Below are 7,204 nucleotides of genomic sequence, written 5' to 3'. Positions count from 1 at the left end.
GAACTGGAAGCCTTTCTGCCACAACCGCGTTTGGTATCACTTCAGAGCTTGGCAAACTTTCAATACTCAAATTCAATTTGGAAGCGTTGAGGCACATTGTTCTTTTTTAAAAAAGAAAACAACATACACACACAGTAAACTTCCCTCCTTCTGAATCAGCAGGATCAACATCAGTCCCATTCCCCCCCAAATGAGGAAATGTTTGCTTGAGAATTTTAATGTCCTTCGATTTGTAGCTGCCCTACGAACAATAGCATGGAATCTGTTCGCAGCAATAGAAGATCAAGTGTCAAACTAAACAAGAAACGACCCTCCCTTATAGGCGAGCTGACTAGACGTGAGAAATTAAGAGCCGGTCCAAGTGGTTAGTCATGTTTTTTGTGTGTGTGTGTTCCTCAACTGCCACCTGTGGAAGCTACAATTCTGAAAAAGGAAACGAAAAATTTCCCATCTTAATGGTGGATGCCTTATTGAGGGAGGGAGCTGTTTCGTTCCTGTGATTGACTGACTTTGACCAACTACACCGAGCTGTAATTATGGGAAAACAATCAAATCTCTATGTGGAGTTGGTGGCAAACCTGTGTGGCCACTTCTTTGTGTTATAGCAGAACCTGTTTAGCAGCTTCAGTACCAGCGAACCTCCTTTCTGCTGCTGGGTTAAAGAAACGCAAACTTGTACAGCAGGTTTGACCGAAATGCAAAAAAAAAAAGTCTTATTGTCTGTGCAAATTTACCCGCATTGCTCTCTCCTATCTCTGTCGTGTTCGCAGCCTCTCTTTTTGTTTCTCTGTCATCATGGGTAGATAGAGTGACAAAGTCACAGGTATCAAGGTGGGGATGGGAGGGAGAGAAAGAGAAGACAGAGGAAGAGGCGCTCCAGTCTGATGTGAGTATTTACTATTGTAATTGGGATGGATTTTATCTAGTGACTTCAGTTCGCCTGCTAGCATAGCATATGGCTGGGGGGGGGGAGGGACGACCCAGAACCGATGCTGGCATTGTGCCAATGTAATGCAACGGATCTAGGAACCGAGGCTAATGCATGCCCCACAAGGCACAGGCACAGAAACATGTTGGTTTCATTCCCTGCTTGGATGGTCAATATATTCACAATTTGTCTGAGTGGTTCTGTGGGGGTTCGAGAATTATTCAAAGCTTGCTGGTATCAGACGTTGCTCATTGGTTTTGTCTATCTGTTCTTGCACAATGTTATCATCTATCTGTCTGGCTGTCCAGCGTTGGAAACAGGATAGTGGTCTAGGTAGGTCAATCTGACCCTGCAAGGTGATTTCTTCCTTTCTTATTTCTTGCATATGTTTGGAGCACAGATATTCCCTGATCATGTTAAGGCGATCTGGCCCCTTTTAAGGCGATCTGGCCCCTGTGTGCACCGAACTGCTTGATGGTTTTCTCATTCTGCTGAGAAACGGGTACAAAAAGTTCGCATACTTTTAAATGGGTGGAAGTTGGCATTGAAAACAATATTTCACATCCTACTACACTGTGTGTCTGTAAACGGGGCAGAGTGTGGGTGTGATGGAACAAGCCTTGCATGGAACCGAGAGTCCATCCCCTCTTGGGTGCTTTTTCATAGAGTTGTCACCCAGCCAGATGCTTCTAAGAAGCCCACAATAGGGCTCGAAGGCAACTGTCCCTCTCTCATTATCCCTCTGTCCCAGCAACAAAGGTATACTGCCTCTGAACTTGGGAGCTTCATCGATGACCAAAATAACCAACTAATAGCCAAAAAAAAATCCCTTTCCGCCTAAAGGATAAAGTGTTCAAGCATTAACATGAACAATCTGTTTCAGTCAAAATCAATTCTGATTTAATTTTTAGATTTTGGCGTTTCTATAGCTTAGCTAATATGTGGAGGGGAGTAAGGGTTTTTTGAGTGTTGAGCTGTTGGGGAATATGCATTTATCAGACCCAAAGCACCTGTTTTTTTTAAAAATAAAAAAAATCACGGGAGGGTTGATAGCTCACTGGTGAAATGCATATTTTGCTTTCCAAAGGTCCCAGGTTCTGCCCCAGGTATCTTCAGGTAAAGCCGGGAAAGATACCTGGGCAGGTGTTGCCATTCAGTGTAGACGAGTGTTTCTCAAACTTGGGTCCCCAGCTGTTGTTGGACTACAACTCCCATCATCCCTGACTGCTGGTCCTGCTAGCTATGGTTGATGGGATTTGTAGTCCAACAACAGCTGGAGACCCAGGTTTGAGAAACACTGGTGTAGACCATATTGCACCACACGGACCAATGGACCGATTTGATATAAGGCAGCTTCCTATGCGGAAAGGTTGGTGGTGGGGCCCTTGCTTTGAATGCAGAAGGTCTCAGGTTCAACCCCTAGCGTATCCATGGAGAGAGGGGAAGACCTCTTTCTAAAATTCTGACTTTGGCAGCTAACCTGTATGCTCAGTATCGTAATCCAAAGCTGTGATGAACAGGACTGTTGCAAATCCATACCTGGAGAGGCTGTTCCTTGCAACCTATTTCGTTCTATGCAGAAATAGCAGCGTCCCCAGTCTGCTGAAACTTCATTCATGGGCAGAAGGGCATGAGTCTTCTGCCAATCAGAATATGCCAAGCATCTGAAGCTGCCTTAGGTGGTGCAATGGGTCAGTGCCTCTGGTTGCTAACCAGAAGGCTAGTGGTTCGAGCCCAGCCAGGGATGACTGGGCAGGAATCTTGCATTGCTTTTTTTAAACAATTGTTTTTTCCCCAAAAGGATTCTTGCTAACATATAGAATAAGAGAGCAAGAAGAATGTAAGTTTAAAGAAGATTGGAAAATATTTACTGACTATATGGAGGAAAATTGTGTTTATTTGAAAACGTGGGCAGCATTAAGATAAATTCAACAGTGTAAATAAGTTTTGATGGATGTAATAATGGAATCCTGAAGGGCTTATTTATATAAAATATGCAGGGATTTATGTTTTGTAAAATGAACCATGGAAAGAGAAGAAGGGAAGTCATTGATATTTTAAGGTTGTTTAAATGAATATTCTAAAATGTAAAACAGAAAATTTAATAAAAATTATAGGAGGGGGATTCCAGCATTGCACAGGGTTGGACTAAATGACTCTCAGGGTCCCTTCCAACTCTCCAGTTCTATGGTTCTAAGTCAGACCACTGGTCCATTGAGCCCAGTTCTGTCTACACTGACTGCCAGCAGCTCTCCAAGAATGCAGGCTGCTACCCAAGGGCCTTTTTTAGTGGATGTAGCCAACCAAACCATCCACACATAAAGCCCAGGCTCCATATTGGAGATAAAGACACACACCCACACACACAGTAGCAACTCATTTTCAGAGGCCAACTTTATTCCATTTAGCCGCCATGGTCACGGCAGTGAAACCATGCCCTTAGTTTCCAGGAAGGTGGTGCAGAGGCAGTGTGGCGTAGTGGTTAGAATGTTGGACTAGGACCCAGGAGACCAGGGTTCTAATCCCCATTCAGCCACGAAGCTGGCTGGGTGACCTAGAGCCAGTCGCCCTCCTCCCCCAGCCAAAACCATCTCACAGGGTCGTTGTGAGGACAACCACAGTGTTGCAGACCTTTCCTCATGAAAAGGGGGGATCTCGTACACTTGCTTAAACTCCTGGGGGGGGATATAAATATAATAAATGAATTTAAGAATTGACACAAGCTCCCCCCCCCCCACAGCAGGTTATTTTGCCCTCTCCTTAATTCTGTCCCTTTCCACTCATCTTCTGTGATTGCCGAGTTTGATCCTGGGATGATAGCTCAGTTGGTGGAGCAGGAGACTCTCGGGGTCGTGGGTTCGAGCCCCCCATCGGGCAAACAATTTCTGCATTGCAGGGGGTTGGAGTAGATGACCCTTGTAGTTGGTCCCTTCCAACTCTGCCATTCTAGGGAGAAAGATTGTTTTCTGCTGCTCCAGAGAAGCGGACACGGAGCAATGGATTCAAACTTCAAGAAAGAAGATTCCACCTAAACATTAGGAAGAACTTCCTGACAGTAAGAGCTGTTCGGCAGTGGAATTTGCTACCAAGGAGTGTGGTGGAGTCTCCTTCTTTGGAGGTCTTTAAGCAGAGGCTTGACAGCCATATGTCAAGAATGCTTTGATGGTGTTTCCTGCTAGGCAGGGGGTTGGACTGGATGGCCCTTGTGGTCTCTTCCAACTCTATGATTCTATGATTCTATGATCCACCCTGTCCATCTCTTTGGCTTGATCAGGGCTTGGTTTCAGAAGCAACCGGTCCTGCCGCATTGTGAGTGAGCATGAGTTTTTGGGACGAGGAGGCGGTGGCTCTTGTTGCTTACTCTGGTTTTGAGACTGGCCTTGCAGCTTTTTCTCTCCATCTTGCCTGCCTGGATATCGTTAAGGCAAAAGGGTTGCCCTAGTGCTATAGGCAGTGCCGAGAAAGAGCAAATAAATGCACTGGGTGGGGACCCACGAAACGAGGCCGGTAGTCTCTGCTCTACCTGCCAGGCGACTACTTGGTGCAAGCTGCCTTGATCAACTGCCTCCGTGATGGTGTTGCAGCCAGCTAGCCATCTGCAGCGACGCAGCTAACGCACATAGCAAGCCACATGCCATTAACCTCCTTGGCCATTCCTCTTCATAAATAGAGTCAGCGTCAACAAAACACTGGTAGGTATAGGAACTGAGCAGCAGGAAGATTCGATTCCATTGGCATTTAAAGGGAAATCTGTCAAATTCTCACCTCCTGCAACCGAAACTCAGCCAGCCTTCGAATTTCCCACTTACCCCAATTTTGCAAACAGTGTTTGCAGAAATTGTATAGATTAGGGGGAAATGTGCATAGTCCAGTTCTGGGCACCACAGTTCAAGAAGGATACTGACAAGCTGGAATGTGTCCAGAGGAGGGCAACCAAAATGGTCAAAGGCCTGGGAACAATGCCTTATGAGGAACGGCTTAGGGAGCTGGGTATGTTTAGCCTGGAGAAGAGAAGGTTAAGGGGTGATATGATAGCCATGTCCAAATATATAAAAGGATGCCATATAGAGGAGGGTGAAAGGTTGTTTTCTGCTGCTCCAGAGAAGCGGACATGGAGCAATGGATTCAAACTACAAGAAAGAAGATTCCACCTAAACATTAGGAAGAACTTCCTGACAGTAAGAGCTGTTCGACAGTGGAATTTGCTGCCAAGGAGTGTGGTGGAGTCTCCTTCTTTGGGGGTCTTTAAGCAGAGGCTTGACAGGCATATGTCAAGAATGCTTTGATGGTGTTTCCTGCTTGGCAGGGGGTTGGACTGGATGGCCCTTGTGGTCTCTTCCAACTCTATGATTCTATGATTCATGAACATATTGATGGAAATAACATACAAATGTACTATAAATTGCTTGCAGAAATGTGTGCATCAGTCTAAACTACGTACACAAATGTCTTATTGGGATAATTTCCCACTAAAATGGTGGTGAGTTTCCATGAGAGTTTTTGGGGTTTTTTTAATGAGAAGAACTGAATATAAGATCGACACACACACACACAAAAAAATGATTAAGATTGACATTCAAAAACCCCTGACCTCCAAACAGTACTTATTTATCAAAAGTTACAGGTGCAGCTAATTAAACTTGCTTCCAAATATTCTAATGCTGTAGTGCTAAAATGAGAAGTACCAACTAGCACAGGATTTGGGGTTTGTTTTTCAAGTAACAGTATCTTTTTAAAAAAATAATAACTGTGCAATATTCACAAATGCCACTGGTCCTCAGTGTGCCAAACACTGAATGTTTTCCAGTACACTAGGAAAGCACTCTATCTCGAACCAGCAAATAATTTTTATTGCCTTGCTGGAAATGCAGGTTGAAGACAATTTGAGAATGAGGCTGTGTCTACATTTGTGCAAGTCTTTCAAACAGCTACACCCTGGGCAGGCACTACTGCCCCATTTACAAAAACAAACCCAGCAGGGTACACATGGATGCCCCAGGGTGTGATCCCACACTGTATTTATGTCCTCCACGTCCTCCACAACAGCCCTGTGAGGTAGGTTAGGCGGAGAGATAGGCCACTCAACACTAAACATCTGGGGAAACTTTCTGGAGGTAAGAGCTGTTTGGCAGTGGAACGGACTCCCTCGGAAGATGGTGGTCTCTCCTTCCTTGGAGGTTTTCAAGCAAACGATGGGTGGCCGTCTGTCAGGGATGCTTTCGTTTCCTGCGTTGCAGGGGGTTGGACTGGATGACCTTTGGGGGTCCCTTCCAACTCTACAATTCTATGATTCTGCCCCCTGAGCTTCACAGCTGAGGATGGGTTTGAACCCTGGTCTCCCAGGTCCTAGTCCAAGACTCTAACCACTGCAGTGCACGAGTGACGTGGATGGTCTCTGTCTCCTATTATCATCTGGCTGGAACAACCAGGCAGGAAAGAAGCTGGTCTTGTCCGTGTCAGTCACACCTATGGCGCAGTGTGAAAGAGGTTCACGTACCCCAGTGGGAAGAGGGCCTTGCTATGTATTCAGCCTCAGCTCTGGATCCTGCTAAACCAGAATCACTTGCAGTTGTAGCTCCTTCATTTGCATAGTCACAGAGCCAGGTTGCTTTGGCAAGCCTGCGACTTTCCTGTTTAAAAAGCCATCATTAATAGCTCCTACAGAGCCACTACCGGTAGGTGGAATACTTACTTGCCCATTCCCCCAATCCTCGAAAAACAGCCAGAAAAATAAGGAAGAGCTCAGAATACCCCAATGCTATTCTTCACACAGTCCATGTTTAAAAAATAACATACCACTGGGGCGCTGCAGACTTCCCAACATTTCTCAGATGAAAATAGGGCGACCTTGAGCCAATTGCAACCTCCCCGCCGAACCATACCTCACAGGAATGCTGTAAAGAAAAAATATGCGAGGGAACACCTTCCACAGATAAATGGAATGAAGTCAGGGAAATAATAATAATAATAATAATAATAATAATAATAATAATAATAATAATAATAATAAACAACTGTGAGAATGATCAGCAACAAACAAACCAGGGAGTAAATCCTATTGAACTCAGTGGGACTTAGTGCTGAGTAAAAATGCTTAGGATTGCGGTGCAAGGCTTCACAGTCTTTACCCAGTTACCTGGGAGTAAGCTCCATTGAATACTTAACTCCCCACATTTTCTAAGAAATGGCTGGCTACTGCAACGTTGCAATTAAAGAATTTAAAGTGGTTTGGTGACCTTTTCCTTCAAAATTATAGGAAGGGCTTCACCATTTCCT

At 45.0% G+C, this 7,204-nt stretch overlaps 1 protein-coding gene across 1 annotated transcript in view; it reads left to right on the top strand.

Annotated features, from left to right (window-relative positions):
- Nucleotides 1–447: 447 nt before the first annotated feature.
- RBBP8NL (RBBP8 N-terminal like) overlaps nucleotides 448–7,204 on the top strand; it is a 38,081-nt gene continuing 31,324 nt past the window's right edge. The window contains exon 1 of the mRNA XM_035124331.3: nucleotides 448–886. The gene's annotated coding sequence lies outside the window, so the exon portion shown is untranslated. The remainder of the gene's footprint in view (nucleotides 887–7,204) is intronic.

This window comes from Zootoca vivipara, chromosome 7, assembly GCF_965207765.1.
Source record: "Zootoca vivipara chromosome 7, rZooViv2.hap1.1, whole genome shotgun sequence".
Lineage (NCBI taxonomy): Eukaryota > Metazoa > Chordata > Lepidosauria > Squamata > Lacertidae > Zootoca > Zootoca vivipara.
Note: the sequence above shows the minus strand (reverse complement) of the source record. Positions and strands in the feature narration are given on the sequence as shown.